We start from the raw sequence: 20623 nt of genomic DNA on the forward strand, positions 1-20623 counted from the left end.
AAAAGACCTCAGATCTCATATTTAGACTTAAATGCAAAAAAAAAAAAAAAAAAAAGTCATTTTTTCAAATGACAAAAAAAAAAAGTGAGGACGGGTGAAGGAGATTTCTCCTTCAGTCCTGTCCCCGCTCAGCTGCCGGACACATCCGATCCCCTCCGCCGCTACCGACGGCTCCGGTAAGCGGCGGAGAGCGCGGGAGAGCGGCGGGAGGGGGGGCCCCTCTCCCGCCACCGATAACGGCGATCTCGCGGCGAATCCGCCGCGGAGACCGCCGTTATCGTGTACACCACCACCCCCTGAAAAGATGAATATCTCGGTTGTGGCAGCAGCTGCTGCCGTTATCGAGATATTCAACTTTAAAAACAGGACGGACGTCTTTTTGACATGGGGCGGTGGTCAAGTGGTTACCTAAAGTGGTGTCTAGTTTTCACTTGAATCAAGACAATGGGGGTTATTTACCATAGGCAAATCTTGAAATTGCACTGAAATTGCAGTCGCTGTAAATCTGTGGGGGTAGAGCTGAAATGAGGGGAAGCTCTGCTGATTTTATTATCCAATCATGTGCAAGCTAAAATGCAGTTTTTTTATTTTCATTGCATGTCTCCCTTGGATCTACAGCGACTGCACTTCCAAGTGCACTTGCAAAGTGGATTTGCCTTTCGTAAATAACCCCCCCCCCCCCCCCCAAGTCTTTGCTTCTTTTCTGATCCTCAGTTGGCAGGAATAAGATCACTGCATACTCTGGCGGTAGTTCAGGTGATCAGAATTACTTGAATTGTTGGTATAGGTCAGGAATCCTAGTTTGTGCTGTCAGTAGAGCCCAGGATGGGTAGGAGGCATCCAAGTTAACATTTTTTTTTATTGGATCCGCCAGTTAATTGTTTGAGACTAAGGCTTGAAAGGGCAAGGTCCCCCACCCCTTTTGGTAAAAGCGCTCGGTACCAGGTGTGTGGGAACATCTTGGGCCATCTGCCACCAGGTGTCAGTGGCTCAGGATTTTAAGGCCACTACATGGTCTTTTGTTCATACATTCACAGAGCCCCTTCAGGATGCTATCTTCAGACACCAAGCTGACAATTTCAGGGTCTGTATTTTTGAGAATAGAACTGGGTCCTGGGATAGTAGATCCTTCCTCTCATGTGGGGAGGCTCCCCTGGCAGGTCTAACAGGGTGAAAAACCAAGGCCTCTTTGGCCAATACGGGACCACTAGGATCATTGTAGTGCGCTCTTGAACAAACTTCCTTAGGACCAGAGGAATGAGTTTGAACAGGGAGGGGGAGAGAGGGTTGAGGTGAAACAGCCACTTCTAGCATTTGACTTGTTGGCGAACAAGTCCACTTCTGGAAGGCCCCATTTCTCTACCATTAGCTGAAAGACTTCCCCCGTTTAGTGACCATTCGGACTTGTGTTCTTGGTGTTGGCTCAGAAAGTCCCCCAGGTAAATTGTTCACTCCCTTTAGACGGTCTGTGGATATAGACTTCAGGTTTCTCTCGGCCAAAGCAAAGATGGCACTCGCTAGTCTGATTAAGGATGGACACCCTGTTCACCCTTGTTTGTTTAAATAAGAGACTGCTACCACACTGTCTGTAGTGCTTCCCAGATCACTTACAACTCCCTCCTGTTGGCTGATCTTTGGGACTGTGCCTTCTTCAAGTGCACCTCTTGACCCCTAGTGGGCCCCCCCAGCCCCAGGCACTGGCGATTCAGACAGACACCGGGAGAGACCATAATAGACCCTTCACAAGGTTCTCTTCGTTCCTCCACCACCACAGAGACTTTTTGGTCTTTGAAGATTGGCGGATGGTTGTGTCCAGAGATTCCTACTTTCCATCCCAGCTGTTCAGGATATTTGCCTGGAGAGACACCTGAAATGGGCCCTTACCCATGGTACTTCAGGGATTGTTGCTGCCAGAAAACCCAGACCCAACATAGCTGAACGGATGCCAGATTGTTCTGAAAAAAGGCTGCTGTCACCTTTTCTACTTTCTCCTCTGGGAGATAGCTCTTCTGTCACTGAGTTTACCAGGAACCCCAAGTACTGTAAGACCCGTATCGGGGTTAGGTTCGACTTCTCCCCGTTTATCAACCACCCCAGATTTTCCAAAAAGGAAAAGGCCACCTGCAGATCTCCTTGCAATTGGAGCGTACAAAAAATAAAAAGGTAGTCTAAGTATGGGATATTCCTTTTAGTCTTCGGGGGCCAAGCGTCTCTGCCAGGATTTTCGTAAAAATCCTGTGAGGTGAGGACAGGCCGAATGGCAGGGCCTTAAATTGAAAAGGTCAGACCTGCTTTCCTCATTTGATTGCCACCCTCAAAAAATTTGGAGATTCTTTGTGGATCGGGACATGCAAATAGGCGTCCTTCAGATCGAGGGAGGCCATGAAACAACTGAAGTGGTTCTGGGGGAAGAATTTACCTCACCGAAAAGATTGTCTCCATCTGAAATTTCTTGTAGGCCACCCATTTGTTCAGTGACTTCAAGTTCAATATTAGGCTGAAATTTTCCCGATGGTTTCCTTACTACGAGAGATTAGAAACCGTGGTTTATTTCTCGCTGTGGCACTGGAATAAGAACCCGCTGGTCTACCAAGTCGCCAATTTGTGACAACAGGGCTGTTGTCTTCTGAGGATCCCTGAGAGGCGTGGTTACAAATGTCCTTGCGGGCGGAGAGCCCTTGAACTGGATTCGATAGCCTTCCCTGATTATCCTCAGTACAGTATAAAAGTATTTGGGGTAGTGTTTTCTTACTGTGGGGGGAACTGCCCCAATCTCTCTCCCACGGGAACCAAGTCACTGGTATTTGGTGTGTTTTTTAGGAGAGGAAAACAGGACACCTTTCTGCTTCCCCTTTCCACACTGTTTCTTAGAAGTTGACCCTTTAGGGGTCTGTCCCTGTGACGGCCCTGGTCTTTTTTTACTTTTGATAGGGAAAGCCTTTTTCTTGTCAGCAGTACGGTCTAAAACTTTTTCTAGATCTTGCCCAAACAAAAGGTCTCCTTCAAATGGGATGCCACACAGCCTAACCTTTAAGGCCAGGTCCCCCGACCAGGATTTCAACCATAAAGCCCTGCGAGAGGAATTTATTAGGGCATCGGTCTTTGCCGATAGCTTGACAGACTCAGCAGATGTGTCTGCCATATAACCTGCTGCCTTGTGCAGCATGGGAAGGGAATCAAGAATCTCCCCAACTGGAGGTCCCACTTTCCAAATGGCCTTGTAACTGGTCCAGCCAGACCTCCAAATTACGAGCAACTATTGTTGTAGCCATTGCTGGTTTTAAAGTTGTCATGGCTACTTCCCATGACCTTTTCAGCCAAACACTCCATCCTCTTGTCCATGGGTTCCGTAAGGACACCCATGTCCTCAAAGGCGAGTTCCGTTAATTTGGCGGACTGGGAAAAGGCTGCGTCCACTTCGGGCACTTTGTTCCAAATACAGACAGAATCCTTACTGAAGGGCTTCTCTTCACGCTTCTAGGAGAAAAAAAAAAGAAAATGTCTCCGGTTCCACTCACTCTTTTTTGATAGAGTCCGCCAGTGCGTACTGTTTTGGACTTGTTTCAGGGTCTGATACATCTGGTCATATCGGGACAAGGAGGCTTGCTCTTCTTTGACATCTAGCATCTCGTATATCACCCCCAATAAGGCATCTATCTCCTCGAGCGAGAGCCTGTATCTGGGTGAGCTTGTCCCTTGGCTAGCAATATCTTTGGATGATGCCGTCTCACTTAAAGCGGAGTTCCGGCCACAATTTCACTTTTTAAATATAAATACCCCTGTAATACACAAGCTTAATGTATTCTAGTAAAGTTAATCTGTAAACTAAGGTCCGTTTTGTTAGGTTGTTACAGCATTTGGACACTTTATAAAATATAAATTGACTGGGGCCATCTTAAGTGTGGGCATCATAAGGCCAGACTGTATGACTTCCTGGATTTTAGCCTTGCAGATCTCACACATGCTCAGTGCTGCACAAGCAGTGTAATAGGTTTCAGATCAGGTTTCAGCACCTGTACTGTCCAAGTCACATGATTCTTCGAGACTGGGAAGTGCACAGACTCCTGGAAAGTTACACCCACTACATTCCCAGGAGTCTGTGCGGTGTAGGTTAGGAAGCTTAAGCACCTAGGTGCAGGAAGAGGGAAGATTAACTATTCTGCCTAGCAACAACACTTTGAAGGCATCTAAAAAAAAAAATGTTTTCTTAAAGGACTAATGACATTTTTTTAAAACTACTGATGTAATGTTATATTTATGGGTGGAACTCCACTTTAACTCATCCAAGGAATCTGATTCCTCTCCCCCTGATTCGTCACCCACCTCTAGGTCTGAAGCGGGCAGGGCCGGATTAACAATGGGGCTGATGGAGCTGCAGCTCCAGGCCCCTTTCTCAAGATAGGCCCATTTGCCCAAAAAAAAAAAAAAAAAAAAAAAAAAAATTTTTTTTTTTTTTTAAGAATTTTTTTTTTTAAGATCGAATTTGGGGGGTTGTAGCTCGATGACCAGAGGTCACAGAAAACCCACATTTGGGGGTAGGCATGGGAAGAGCTACCCCACAACTGGTTAAAATATGGGACGGCTATCATTTATGGTTCAGGAGATACGGGCCTGCTTGCACAGCCTGTCAGAAGCTACATTCAGAGCGGCCAATATAAATACAAGCTGACACACTACAGCAGACTGATAGGATAACAGTGCTTATAATAATTATTTGTATATTACTCATGGTAATTAACCCTTTGCCACCCAGGCCAATTCTGACACTTCTCTACTACATGTAAAAATCATCATTTGTTTTTTGCTAGAAAATTACTCTATGGCGGTCTTTGCACTTTTTATGTTGCAGGGTACAGAGCTGCACGATTCTGGCTAAAATGAGAATTGCAATTTTTTTGCTTAGAAGATAGATCACGATTCTCTCACGATTGTTGCGGCGTAACATCATCTTTCACATTAAAACAAAAAAAAAAAATGGGCTAACTTCACTATTTTGTTTTTATGGTTTTTATTATTCATTGAAGTGTGAAAATACAGTGTGACATAACATATTGCAGCAATAGCCATTGTATTCCCTAGAGTCTCTGCTAAAATATATATAATGTTTGGCGGTTCCAAGTAATTTTCTAGCAAATAATATTGCTTTCTAACTTAAGAAACAAGTGTTAGACTTTAAGTGGTTAAATTTAGTTACAATGTTAGTTAGTTACAATGTTTCATTTTGTTTACAAACTTCGCAGACTGCCCAGATTTGTTCTTTATACACAGAAGTGTATCCCTTTGATCTAAGAAGGAAGTGTCAGTTACAATGTTTCCTGTTAAAAACTTGGCAGACTGCCCAGATATTTTCTTTTGACAGCTGAAAGTCTCTCCACTTGTTATATGAAAGAATCAGCAAACTCTGCATTGAAGATCGTCAGGGGGGTTGAATCGAGATCACGATTTTTTTAACGATTAATTGTGCAGCTCTAGCACGGTATTTGCGCAGCAATTTTTCAAACATGTTTTTTTGGAAAAAAATGTTTCATTCATTAAAAAAACAGTTAGTTAGTTAAGTAAGCACAATTTTTTTTGGTATCCTAAGCGATGCTTTACATTTTTTTAGGTTACATGTTTAGAGTTACAGAGGAGGTCTAGTACTAGAATTATTGTTCTCGCTCTAACGATCGTGGCGTATGTAACCTGTGTGTATCTGGCTCTGATACTACCAGTGCCTACCCAGCCACTGACTAGTATCTCTCCCCAGCCTGTCCCCACACACCCTCTCACCTGCTGACCTGTGGATGGGGGAATCACTCCTGCAGTGTTATTGTGTTCTGCCAGTGCGTACAATGATCAGTGTTGCTAACTTTAGCTGGCAGCACTGATTGTTTTAAGAAAAAAAAAAACAAGCTGGTTGTACTCAAGTTGATTAATAGATTGACTTGTGTAAAACCAGCTAGCCCATACATAGATTGACTATGGCTGGTCTCTGCATAATTGGCGTAATTTCAATCCATGTATGACCCGCTTAACCACTACTCAGTCCCTAAATATCCTTCCACTCCTGTACATAGTGCTCACTGTCTTACTCTCCACACTCCTCTCCTGTACATAGTGCTCACTGTCTTACTCTCCACACTCCTCTCCTGTACATAGTGCCCACTGTCATACCCTACACACTCCTCTCCTGTACATAGTGCTCACTGTCTTACTCTCCACACTCCTCTCCTGTACATAGTGCCCACTGTCATACCCTACACACTCCTCTCCTGTACATAGTGCCCACTGTCATACCCTCCACACTCCTCTCCTATACAGAGCACCCACTGTCATACCCTTCACACTCCTCTCCTGTACATAGTGCCTGCTGTCATACACTTCTCTCCTGTACTTAGTGCCCACTGTCGCACCCTCCACACTCCTCTCCTGTACATACTGCTCACTGTCATACCCTCCACACTCCTCTCCTATACATAGTGCCCACTGTCATACCCTCCACACTCCTCTCCTATACATATTGTTCACTGTCATACCCTCCACACTCCTCTCCTATACATGGAGCCCACTATCATACCATCTACATTCCTCTCCTGTACATACTGCCCACTGTCATACCCTCCACACTCCTCTCCTGTACATACTGCCCCATCATACCCTCCACACTTCTCTCTGGTACGTACTACCCTCTGTCATACCCCCTCACTCTTCCTGTACATACTGCCCATTGTCATACCCTTCACACTCCTCTCCTGTACATAGTGCTTTTTTTCCGTACCCTTTGTACTCCTCTCTTGTACATAGTGCCCACTGTTAGACCCTCCACATTCCTCTCCCTCACCTGCACATACTTCCCACTTATATACCGTCCATACTCCTCCCCTATGTCGCTTACCCACAAAAACAGTTCTTTAAAATTATACTGAATACCCTCAATGTTACCAGCTCTAGAATGGACACACTTTTGTTAGTTCAACTAAAGGAAATCTCAGTTCTCATATTTGTTCTGCCCCATTATTAGTACTCATTTAATTTTGTGATTACTACTATGATGTATAGAGGAACATCGGGGATCTCAGATACTCTAAATATAGCACTTATATAAAAAAGTGGCCCTGAAAATATTTTTTAAATGTTGGCAACTGTGCACTTAGGCACTGCCCAAGGGCCACCGTCCACCGGGTCAGTAGGGGGCCCCATGAGAGGCTCCTGGGATCCTGTGATAATAAAGCGGTAGTAAACTTTCCTGACATTACTACTTTTTAGAGGCCCTGGGGTAGGTTATGCCACAACATACAAGTATGCACAGCATATTAGCACATTAGTGTACACTTACATTTTCAGACTGAGCCCTCCAGTGCTGCGCTGTGATGAATCAGGCGGGGCCTGGACACTTCCATCTTCACCCGGTCTTCCTTCTGGGTTCTGTGCCTTTGGTCACTTGCCTTGGCTGGGCTGCGTTCATGTCATTCCCACGCATTTATTTATTATTTATTACACCCCATTCACACCTCCGCGACAAAACGCCCGACGCCGGCCGCTCGTGCCGCTGGAGGGGAGAATTCCCATTGCTGTCTATGAGATGGTTCACATCTCATAGACGCCGTACACCTGCGGCATGAAAAAAAGTCCCGGACCCTTTTTTTCAGGCGGCATTGGCGTTCGGCCATACAAAGCAATAGGAAGGATTTGTAAAAAAAAAGTTACACTATTCGCGGCAAAATACGCCGCGTACGCGGCGTTACTTGTCGCGGAGGTGTGAATGCAGCCTAAAAGGCCCCACCAAAATCCTCAGCACCAGGCCCATGATGTTCTTAATCTGGCCCTGGAAGCGGGGGGGGGGGGGGGGGGGACTGTGGCTGGTTGTTTTGGGGTTTCAAGGTTTGACAGCATCAACTTAATGGCCTTCATTTCTTTCTGAACACCAGAAATCAATTCTTTGCATGCCCCCGTTGCCTCAATGTAAATCAATTTATCAATACAGGGGTTTACAAAGGGGCTTGTTCCAATCTTTTTTTTTTTTTTCATACATGGACACCTCTTTTTCCCCCCTGACCTCTTCGGTTCTTTGGGCTGAACCTGAGACAAGAAAAGCAGAGAAAAGAAGGGAGGCAAAGAAAAAAAAAAGACAAGCTGCTGTCACAAAAAACCTTAACCAGCCAATCAGTGGGTGTAAACCTTCAACACATATGTGCACTCCCACCAGCCGCTGACGGGATTCACATGACACTTTAGCCCCAATCCTGTCTCAAATAAAGGGGGGGGGGCAAAAAAAATGGGTGCTACATTGAGCCATCACCACCCCAGCCCTGTAGGTCAAAGGCACCCCAGTGTCCACCTACCTGAGCTGTGCCGGCACCACTGCCATCTGGTTCTGCTAGTTCCATGCTGTTCTCTTGCTAGAGCATTGCTGTAGTTTAGGACCATCCTGTGGCTGGTGTTTTTTAAATATACCGCCATGGATCCGGCGTCCATGCTTGCTGCGTGACCCGGAAGTGGTGTGCCGGAAAGTCCCCGTCCTCCTCCTGTGTTCCACAGGCCGGAACTCGAGGACTACGCCCGCCCCCCACTGGACTCACGCCGGGATACCATAGTATTTGGCCAGCAGAACGCTGTGAGCCCTGTGCGGAGAACGCCAGCCCTCCCCGGGCTATTCTGGAGGAAGACACCGGTACCAGCTTCTCTGAAGCCTGGCCGGGGGGACTCAGATACCTGCCACCTTTCTAGGTACTTTCAGACCTCCTCCCCCCTCTCCCTTAGGCAGCCCAGACTCGGCTCAGGGGAAGAAGCCCTCCAATCCAGCCTCCTCCTCCGGTGGAGGAAACTCAAAGACTGGGGAAGAGGGACGGAAGCTGCCCTTTAAAGGATTTGATAATGTGTTTCCTGCCTCCAGAGGTGGAGTCTATCTCTCTGTAGTGCTGTCAAGGACAGACAACTAGAGAAAAAAGATTTAATCTCCAAATATGGAAAGGTTTCTTCACAGTAAGAGCTGTGACAATGAGGTGGTTCTGGCAAGCTCAGTAGATTGCTTTAAAAAAGGCCTGGATTATTTCCTAAACATACACAATATAACTGGGTACTGACATTTATAGGTAAAATTGATTCAGGGAAAATCAGATTGACTATCGGGGGATCAGGAAGGAACTTTTTCCCCCGCTATAGCAAATTGGATCATGCTTTGCTGGGGTTTTTCACCTTCCTCTGGATCATCTGTGGGTATAGGATTGTGTATTTGGGATTGTATTTTTATTTATTTTTTAGTTGAACTTGATAGACTCTTTTTTCAACCTGACTAACTATGTAACTATTTAAGCAAGTGGTACTAAAAGGGGAGAACCTGAATATCCTCCCAGCAACATGCGGCTGGGCAGCAGACACCAGGGAACCTGCAAAGTCCAGGCAGGCAATGGCCAGGGGACCAACAAAGTCTGGCTGGGCAACGGCCAAGGAATAAGCAAAGTCTGGCTTGACAGCTGGCAGCAGATCATCATATGCCCACTTGGTAGGACACAGTGGATGACCAAAGGCAGGGTTGACAGCAAACAGTGGGCCACCAGAAGCAGGCTTGGCAGCAGACAGATCATCAGAGGCAGGCTTGGCAGTGGACCACCAGAGGCAGCCATTGAGGCAGACTGAACCTCGTCAGCAGTCATTAAAGGGGTTGTAAAGGTTTGTTTTTTATTTTCTAACTAGGTTCCTTTAAGCTAGTGCATGGTTGGTTCACTTACTTTTTCCTTCAATTTCCCTTCTAAATGTTTTTTTCTTTGTCTGAATTTCTCACTTCCTGTTCCTCCTCAGTAAGCTGTTCTGACTGACTTTCCACCACTCGGATGATGGTGGAAAGCTTACTGAGGAGAAACAGGAAGTGAGAAATTCAGACAAAGAAAAAAAACATTTAGAAGGGAAATCAAAAGGAAAAAGGTACCGTATTTATCGCCCTTTTACGCGCTCCGGCGTATAGCGCGCACCCCTAATCTAGCCCTGAAATTCCTGGATTTTTTTTTTTTTATACTTACAGTTTTGGTGTCTTGCCCGGCGTCCATCGGTGGCCTTGTCCGGTCTGGCGTCCCTCGTGGTGTCCGTGGTGTAATCCCTGCTGTGTTTTTCAGCCGATCCCCGCTTCCCGCGCTGTGTTTGAACCATTACGCCGACATATACCGAGCGCAGTACACACGGGTATACTCGGGCAGGCTCGGCTCCTCTTGCGTAAAGGACATACAGGACATGACCGCGAGCGGAGCCGAGCCTGCCCGAGTATACCCGAGTGTACTGTGCTCGGTATATGTCGGCGCAGTGGTTCAAACACAGCGTGAGAAGCGAGTATCGGCGTATATCGCGCACCGACGATTTTGCCCTGATTTTAAGGGCAAAAAAGTGCGCGGTATACGCCAATAAATACGGTAAGTGAAACAACAATGCACTAGCTTAAAGGAACCTTTTTAGAAAATAAAAAATGAACCTTTACAGCCCCTTTTAAAGGCATACAGAACATTGTCAGCAGCTATTGAGGCTGATTGAACCCTATCTACAGGCATTGACCCCATCGGCAGGCAGCTTGGAGGCAGACTGGACCCCATCGGCAGGCAGCTTGGAGGCAGACTGGACCCCATCGGCAGGCAGCTTGGAGGCAGACTGGACCCCATCGGCAGGCAGCTTGGAGGCAGACTGGACCCCATCGGCAGGCAGCTTGGAGGCAGACTGGACCCCATCGGCAGGCAGCTTGGAATCAGGAACTGGATGAATAATGGTTGTGACAGTGGATAGGGGCACAAGTTACAAAACAATTACACACATAACCAAACAGGACTTTACTGGTACCACAACAAGAAATGTCTCTAAATAAAAGTAATCCATTTTAATTGCATGCATTCAATAATATTCATATATTACATTAACCCTTCATAGTAATTACTGCCATAATGCTTTTACACAAATTCCACTCATAGCATCTTGATTGAAACCTTCTACACGTTTCACAGGGCAAAGCCTGCTTCTTCAGGAAGATAGATTGATTATAATTGTACAATAAAGATATAAAAATAGGAAAATAAACGTAGACATAAAAAAAAAATAGACAAAAACTACTTGCAAACAATAAACCATATACAACGCATATCCGAATGATCCATAATGCTATGAAGAACTCCCCGACACAATGGTAACCTGTATATGAAGGATGATGCAGGGAACAATTTACATGGATGGAAGGATCAACAGCCTTCAATGGATTAAATGCAGGAGGAAGAATTAATTAAAATTAATGAAAAGGAGAGTACTAGTATACAGGAGGTAAGAAACATTCAGTAACAGCGATGGTTGCTAAGGGTAACAAGGGAAAAGGTTCTTAAAAGGGGAGTTCCAGGCATTTTTAATGTTTATTAAAATTCAGCAGCTACAAAAAGTGTAGCTGCTGGCTTTTAATAAACATGCACTCACCTGCTCCACGGTCCAGCGAACGTGTCACATGTCCCAGGCGATCGCCTACAGGGCCCACCAAAAGGCGATATGACGTATCGCCTTAGCGGCCCCTGGGCTGAAGGAGGAAGTGGGACAAGATGTCCCACTCCTCTTGAAGCCCCCCCCCCCCAAAAAAAATGACATGCCAAATGTGGCATGTAAGGGGGCAAAGAGTGGATTAAGCGGAAGTTCCACTTTTGGGTGGAACTTCGCTTTAATGTTTAGAGGCAGATCTGAACTGATGCATGTCAACTAAAACTGGGGATAGTATTTCTGGGCAGCCTTGGAGCAGAGACTGAACAAAGTTTAATTTACAGCTGCCTGGTCTGACTAGCACTGTGAAACACTTTTTGAAAAATAAATAGTGCATTTTATATACAACTCTATAGATCAGACCAAAATGAGGGACAAATGAGGAGGTAAGAGGGACAGAAGTACATTGTTCCAAATCAGGGACAGTCTCTCGAAATCAGGGACAGTTGGGAGCTATGCTATTCCTGAGTATGGGGATACCACAGATTTTTTTTGCAGCCTAGTCGCATAGAGGGGCCCAAAATCCAAGGAGCACCTTCAGGCTTTCAAGGGTCATAAATTACGTATCTAATTTCCTGACTACCCATTTTTATGTTTTAGTGCCCTGGATTGCAAGGATAGTGGAAACACCCACAAAGTGACTTAATATTGGAAAGCGTACAGCCAAAGATACTTTAAGGAAGCATGGCAAGTCTTTTGACCATTTCATCTTTCTTCCACAAGCTTTTGTAAAATAAAAATGTAAATTAATAAGATATTTCTAACACACAGCATAGGAATACTTAGAATTACACCACAAAACACATTCTGCCACTTCTCCCAAGTATGGGGATACCACATGTGTTAGACTTTATAGTGGGGCCCAAAATGACACTAACCGGTGGTAGTGATCATGAACACTATTGATGGCTTACACTGGTCTGATAGCACCAAGACGGTGATCAGAACTGTTGCAAGCAGCTCTGGTCTGGTGACATTGAGACTGGTGTGGCAGCGATCAGGAATACTGTTGCTGGCTTACATTGGTCTAGTGTGTTGGTTATCAGGCACACTGTTTTTGGCTGCTAGAGATGGCCTGCCGGTTCGCCCGGCGGTCGTTTCGCGGCGAACTTTGGTCGTTCACGGTCCAAACCGGCGGACATCTGCCGATGTTCGCGGCGGTCCGCAATGTTACGTAGGTAAGAACTTTGACCTATGACACATCCATCGGGTGGTGCAGGACAGCCAATTGAGACATTTTAGCACATGGAATAGACCTGATCCGGAGGCCATCTTACATTCTGCTTTTTGTCAGTGTAGGGAGAGGGTGCTGTTTGGAGCAGGGACAGGCTGTATTCATTCAAATAGCTATCTAAAAAGGTCCACAAAAGTCCTTTCAAGCACTGGTATAGGTGTGCTACTTGCTCTGCAGTACAAGATAGTGTGCAATACATTTATACTTTTTGTCAGTGTAGGGCGAGGTTGGCGTTTCCAGCAGGGACAGAGTTTAGCGACACAAATCGCTTCCTAACAGGTCTACAAAAGTCCTTTCAAGCACTGGTAAAGGTGTGCTACTTGCTCTGCAGTATATAGGTGTAATATACACTTATAATATACTTTTGAATATAGAAAGCATATTATAGTGGATTTGTATTGTGCAGCATTGTGACTGGTGGTGTATTTGGTTACTGCTGGATTTTTGCCTCTTTCGCTGTTACCTCTGCTACACACATAAAAAAAAATCCTGAAAAAATAAGTTTCATAACTGGTGAAATAAACCAGTGGCCCCCCAAAACGACGGATTGAAGCGGGGTGTTGTATACCTTCTTCCACATATACTGCGCTTCTCTAGAGACTTTTGTTGTCACAGGGTAATTTAAAAAATGACAGGCAGGCCCTTCCGCAAGGGTGGTAGGGGTAGGGCAGGAGCACCAGGCCGGAGCCAAAGTAGGAAGTGGCACAAGATGCGTTCGATTACGTCAAAGGACGGACCAGACTTGGTTGAGTGGCTCGCCACCACCACCATATACCCTCCGCTTGAGTCACAGGAATTATTTTCCGATCCATCAGAAGACATTTCGGATGCGCAGCCATTCTTGGCATTGGATCAGGAAGAGGAGGTAGCAACAGCCGGCATCAGCAGTCTGACGACAGTACTCAGATCAGCCCAAGGAGGTTGGTGCGCGCTGTTGCTGCCTACTCCGAGATCTCTATTGTTAGTGATGGGGAAGGTGACGTCGATGATGACGTGTCTACAGACATCACATGGATGCCCACAAGAGAGGAAGAGGAGGGGAGTTTAGAGGGAGAGATGGACCAGCAGATAGGGAGGAGAAGCAGGCCGAACTTACAATTCACAGGAGGGACAAACCAGACTCCTAATGTATCAGGAGCGAGCCATCAACCATGTACAGTCACATCTGGCACTCCCAGGATGCCGACCCATGGCTCCGCAGTGTGGGCTTTTTTTAACGTGTCCGCTGCAGACAATAGTGTTGCCATCTGCAGCCTTTGCAGTCAACGCATAAGTCGCGGTAAGCCCAACACTCACCTAGGGACGACCACCTTAAGAAGGCACCTGGCCTCCCATCACCGAGCCCTGTGGGAGCAACGCCATCAGAACCCACAATCCAGGCTCTCACTGTCCAGCCTCTTCTCCTTCCCCTCTATGCTCACAAATGTCCTCCACTCCACCTTCCACCATGCCTTCCTCACGTTTTTCTGCAAAAAGGCAGGCTTCCGTGGCCCAAATGTTCGATCGTAAAAAAAAAAAACGATGACGCCGGATAACCCTCTTGCCCAACGGTTGACCGCTGGCTTGTCGGAACTGATAGCCCGCCAACTACTGCCATATAAACTGGTGACTCGGAGGCCTTTCGGAAATTTCTGCCCATTGGAACACCACAATGGAAGGTCCCAGGAAGCAAAACATTTTTCACAGAAGGGCATCCCAGAGCTATATGGCCATGTTCAGCGGCAAGTGAATGTATCTCTGGCACACAGTGTTGGTGCCAAGATACATCTGACCACAGACACGTGGTCTAGAAAAAACAGGCAGGGAAGGTATATAACTTTCACTGCCCACTGGGTGAACCTTTTGACGGCTGTCAAGCATGTAACCCGTGACACCCATGTAGATTTAGTTTTACCGCCGCGGATTACATGCAGGTCTGGCTCTTCTTCTCCTCCTACTCTATCCTCCCTCTCCTCCTCGGCTGACTCCTCATTTTCCGATGCTACCGTCTCTTCTGCTGCGCTGCCCAAGATCCCCAGAACCTATTCGACATGCCAGGTGAGACGTTGCCATGCTGTGCTGCGTCTGTTGTGCCTGGAAGACAAGAGCCACACTGGTCCTGCACTCCTTTCAGCTTTGCGTTCACAGGCAGATCAGTGGCTAACACCGCTCAATCTGACAGTTGGTAAGGTGGTGTGCGACAATGGTGCCAATCTGCTGAGCCCGCTGAAACAGGCCAAAATTACACAGGTGCCATGCATGGCACACGTCTTGAACTTGGTCGTGCAGCGATTCGTTGCCAAATACCCTGGGCTCCAGGGCGTCTTGCGGCAGGCCAGGAAAATCTCGGCCCATTTCAGAAGATCTTACATGGCCATGGCTCGCCTTGCTGACATTCAGCGGCGACACAACCTGCCCGTCAGACGTCTTATTTGTGACTGCCCGACGCGATGGAACTCAACCTTGTATATGCTTGATAGGCTGCTCCAGCAGAAACGTGCAGTTAATGACTACCTGTACGAACTCTGCGGCAGGACAGGTTCTGGGGAGCTTGGTTATTTTTCACCGCGCCAGTGGCTGCTCATGCACGACTCATGCAGAATTCTGCGGCCATTTGATGAGATCACCAAACTGGTCAGTCGCAGCCAGGGCGCCATCAGTGACATCGTACTTTACGCCTTCTTTCATGCCATCAAATTCACAATCACCAAAAATGCCAGCCCAAAAAAAACGACAAAACCGGTGACAACTCCCTGGACTAGATCTCAGAAGAAGCTCCACTCGGAACTCTTCAAAACAACACTATGGAACAAAATAAAAACAACCCAACAAAAACCAACAGCCACAGAAACACTTGACGCCATCAACAAGGCGCTACTACAGTCAGCTGACTTAGTAGCACCAAAAAGCAAAACTTGCATCCGGAAAAACAACTCCAGCTGGTTTAATGATCAGCTGACGTTGCTAAAGCAAGAGCGTAGAAGAGCAGAAGCTACGTGGAAAAGGTGCTCTTCAGATAAAAACCACACCATTTACAAGATAATAACAAAGAAATATCACAAAGAAATCTTCACAGCCAAAAAAAATCATTTCTCCAACATCATCGCAAATGCCCTTAACCGCCCCCGAGAACTCTTCAAGCTGGTCACTCAGACTATGAATCCTGCTTGTTTAGAGGCCCCCAATTCTGATTCACAAGAATTTTGCAACGAATTATCGGATTATTTCATTAATAAAATTGAAAGAATCTGTGAAAGTATTCAGCAAAATGGAACCGTCACCAACTCCCCCCCAAATCACAAACCTAATACCCACATAAATCCGCCGCAATCACCAAAATTCACTCTAAAACCCATTTCCATCAATGCCACTAAAAACATCATCGGGACTCTGCGTAATAGCACAGCAACCAATGATATCATCCCCACTAAACTGCTGTAAGAAAGTGACGATATACTGGCACCAGCTATCACGCAGCTCATTAACCAATCATTCAAGGAGGGCATGGTGCCCACCTTGCTAAAACAAGGTACAATAAAACCAATTCTAAAAAAAAACTACCCTCGACCCCAAAGACCCAAACAACCGGAGGCCCATAACAGCTCTAAATGTCTTCTCCAAGGTAATGGAGAAAGTAGTTGTACAACAGCTGCAACTGCATTTAGACACCCATAAATTACTCGATCCGTTTCAATCAGGCTTCCGTCCGGGTCACGGAACAGAAACGGCGCTGCTCAAAATATGGGATGACGCTCTAGAGGCCGCAGACGAAGGAGAATCTTGTCTCCTGATACTGCTGGACCTAAGTGCGGCTTTTGACACTGTAGACCACGGACTACTACTGGCTAGGCTAGCTGAAGTAGCCGGAGTCGCTGAAGGTGTTTTACCCTGGTTCTCCTCCTTCTTGGAAAACCGATCACAAATAGTGAAACTGGGGTCTTTCACTTCTGAAAAACGTACGGTGTCATGCGGAGTCCCTCAGGGATCTACCTTATCGCCCGTATTGTTAATATCTATCTTCGCCCTCTCTTTTAAATCATCAGTAACCAGAAGTTACTTTACCACTCCTATGCAGACGACACACAACTATATTTCCGCATCTGCAACAAAAAGGATCATTCTCTTGGACTAGAGAAATCCCTCACTCTAATAGATAACTGGATGACAAACAGTTATCTTAAACTCAACGGTTCAAAAACAGAACTTCTCCTGTTTCACGCTAACCGGAAAAATCACCCCGCGTCAACATGGACTCCCCCACCCATTCTGGGTAAAACTATCACCCCTAGCACCAAAGTCAAAAGTCTCGGAGTCATTTTCGATACCTACATGACAATGGATGCACAAATAGGGTCAGTAGTCAGCGGATCCCACCATCTGCTGCGCCTACTACGCAGACTCACGCCCTTTATCCCGAAAGAGGACATTGCAGTCGTGGTGGGAACAATCATCGATTCCAGACTCGACTACGCAAATGCCCTCTATCTAGGACTCCCCAAATACCAAATCACTCGTCTGCAAGTCGTTCAAAATACGGCCGCTCGACTAATGACTGGGAAAAAACCATGGGAATCAATCTCACCTTCACTGAGATCCCTTCATTGGTTGCCAGTAAGAGACAGAATCACTTTCAAGGCACTCTGCCTAATACATAAGTGTATTCAAGGCAACGCCCCCCAATATCTATGCGAAAAAATAAAAGCCCATAACCCCAATCGCATTCTGCCATCCACCAATCAAAACCTTCTCCAGGGGATCGAAGATTTGCAGTCCAGGGACCTCGCCTGTGGAACGCTCTACCAACCACCATCCGACTGGAGTCGGACCACTTGGCCTTCAGGAGAAAGATTAAAACCCATCTCTTCTGAGGTCAAGGGGTTCCTTACCCATGAAATGGATACAGCGCCCAGAGGCGATTCAGTTCGCATGTGTTGCGCTTTACAAGTCTCTCTCTCTCGAGAGCGTGCATTGCGTCGTGTCATTGATCAAGCCGTCGAGGAGCAGGAAGATGAGAAATTAATTCCCAGGGGGGGCTACTCCACCTGAGACAAGTCAACAACGGGAGTCTGAAGAGGAGTCAGAGGAGGATGGTGCCGGGGTGGAGGAGGAGGAGCAAGAAGAGCATGCTTTAAACCTTTCTGGGATCCCTGGTTTTGTCCGTGGATGGGGGGAGGAGAACGAGGATGACATTATCCTGGATGATGAGCAAGAGCCAGGCCAGTACAGCGCTTCCAGTTTAGTGCAAATGGGGGCCTTCATGCTCAAGTGTTTTAAGAGGGACCCCGTATAAAAAAGCATAACGGGCAAGGACCACCAGTACTGGGTGGCAACGTACTTGGACCCCCGGTACAAACAAATAATGTCGGAAATATTACCACCATCACAGAGGGCTATCAGAATGCAGCACTTCCAGGCCTTGCTTCGAGAAATGCTGCATTCTGCTTTTGCGTGCGTTGGCAGAGGAATTTCTTTTTGCAGAGAAACAGTTCCGGGTACCAATACAACAGCGCCTGCAAGAAGAGGGCTGTTTGAAGATGTGTTGGTCACTAATGATATGAGAACATTCTTTCAGCCGACCCATCGACAGCTGTCCTCCGGATCCAGCATCAGGGAACGCCTAGACCGACAGGTGTCCGACTACATCGGGTTAACGGCCGATGTGGACGCACTGAGAAGTGATGAACCCCTGGACTGCTGGGTGAGCAGGTTGACCTCTGGCCAGAGCTTGCACAATTTGCAATGGAACTGTTGGCTTGCCCCTCATCCAGTGTCCTGTCCGAAAGGACGTTCAGCGCAGCATGCCGATAAGCGCACTTGCCTAGCTCACAACAGTGTTGACTACCTCACATTTAAAAATGAATGAAGCATGGATCTCGGAGGAATTCAACACATGTGACCAGTAGACTATGTTTCATTCAAATTCAGGTGAACACCTGTGGGCTAATTTTTGGGCCTGTAATGGCCGACACTTACTTCTGTATCTGGTGAATGCCTAATGTACCACCAGCCACAGAATACAAGGTTGTTTGCTGTCAGGGGAACGCCTGTGGGCTATTTTTTGGGGCCTGTAATGGCCGACACTTACTTCTGTATCCGGTGAATAGCTTAACGTACCTCCAGCCACAGAATACAAAAGTTGTTTGCTGTCAGGTGAACGCCTGTCGGATAATTTTTGGGGCTTGTAATGGCCGGCACTTACTTGTATCCGTTTTTTTCCATGTTGTGGCACAGCTAGTAAGTATTTTGTGGCTGCAAATATGACCTGAAGGTTTTTAATATTCGCCTGCCATTAAAGTCAATGGGGCCCGCCGTGAACTTGCGGTTCACGGAAATTTACGGTTAGCGTTCGCGAACCGTCCCGTCGGATGTTCGTCTAATCACTGCTGGCAGTGGCACTATGTGGCAGTGATCAGGAACACTGTTGCTGGCTTTAATCGTTTGAATCACTGGCACTGGTGTGAAGAAAATCAGGAACTCTGATTTACACTAATCTGGTGACGCTGTAATAGGTCTGGCAGAGATCAGGAGCTCTTTCACTAGCTTACACTGGTCTGGTGGCACTGAGACTGATGTGTCAGCGATTAGGAAAACTGTTCATTATTGCACGTTCTGGCCAAACTGGCACTGGTATGGAGGCAATCAGGAACACTGTTGCTGGCTTACACTGGTCTGGCAAAACTGGCAATGGTATGGAGGCAATCAGGAACACTGTTGCTGGCTTACACTGGTCTGGCAAAACTGGCAATGGTATGGAGGCAATCAGGAACACTGTTGCTGGCTTACACTGGTCTGGTGAAACTAGGACTGATGTGGTGGTAACCAGGAACAATATATGTGGCCTACACTGGTCTGGTGACACTAAGACTGTGGTGGTGATCAAGAACATTGTTGCAGGTTTATGCTGGTCTGGTGACATTGGGACTGGTGTGGTCATGATCAGGAACACTGGTACTGCATACCTCCCACCATTTTGAGATGGGAATGACAGACACCTACTAACAATTTTATGTAGGCATAGAACACGCCCCCACACACCCCCTTTAAGAGGAAAAAAAGGTTAATTAAATCAACACACCCCTTTTTTTTTTACCACAACTATTCCTTTATATTGGCCTTTAAAATGTACAAATGCCGCAATTTAGAAATTGGATGAATGGTTTAGCACTGGGAAACACCTTTTGAAAGTTAAAAAGTGCATTTTATTTACAACTATATGGATCAGACCAAAATGAGGGACATTGTTTCAAATCAGGGACAGTTGGGAGCTATAGTACTGGCATACTCTGGTGACACTGGGACTGTTGTGGCAGTGACCGGGAACACTGTTGTTGGCTGAACTAGTTTGGGTCACTGGCACTGGTATGGCAATGATCAGGATCAATATTGCTGGCGATCAGTTAGGCTTCATGTACACCAGCCTACATTTACAGTGGGAAAACACAGCAAAATCACGGTAAAGACGCAGTGCGTTTGGCTTATTCCCGCAGCCGGCGGTCAAAACGTTCCTATCCTGAACGTGAAATTTTTGCGAGCTGCCAGTGTACATGAAGCCCAACGCTGTTGCTAGTTTACACTGCTTTGGCGACACTGGGGCTGATTTAGCAACACTGACACAGGTGTGGTGGTGATCAGGAAGAGTGTTGCTGGCTGTGCTGGTATGGTGAAAATATTGGTAAGGCTGGTGGTCAGGGATACAGGCTGGCTGCTGTACTGTGTGTGAAAAAAGATCACAGAGTATTGCGATCAGAGTATGCCGATCACACGGTCTTCTCTCATTAGCTGAAGGCACTGGGGTCATTGAAATACCTTCATTTTTCTTGCATATTTGTACTGAGTTTAAAAATGCATTCCACTACATCTGGTGCAAATGAACATTTCTGTGTGTTTGTGGTGCTATCGTGTGTGTTCTGCCATGTTTACATACCAAAAATGCTGCATGCT

The sequence above is a fragment of the Rana temporaria genome, chromosome 10, assembly GCF_905171775.1.
Source record: "Rana temporaria chromosome 10, aRanTem1.1, whole genome shotgun sequence".
In the NCBI taxonomy this organism is placed as follows: Eukaryota; Metazoa; Chordata; class Amphibia; order Anura; family Ranidae; genus Rana; species Rana temporaria.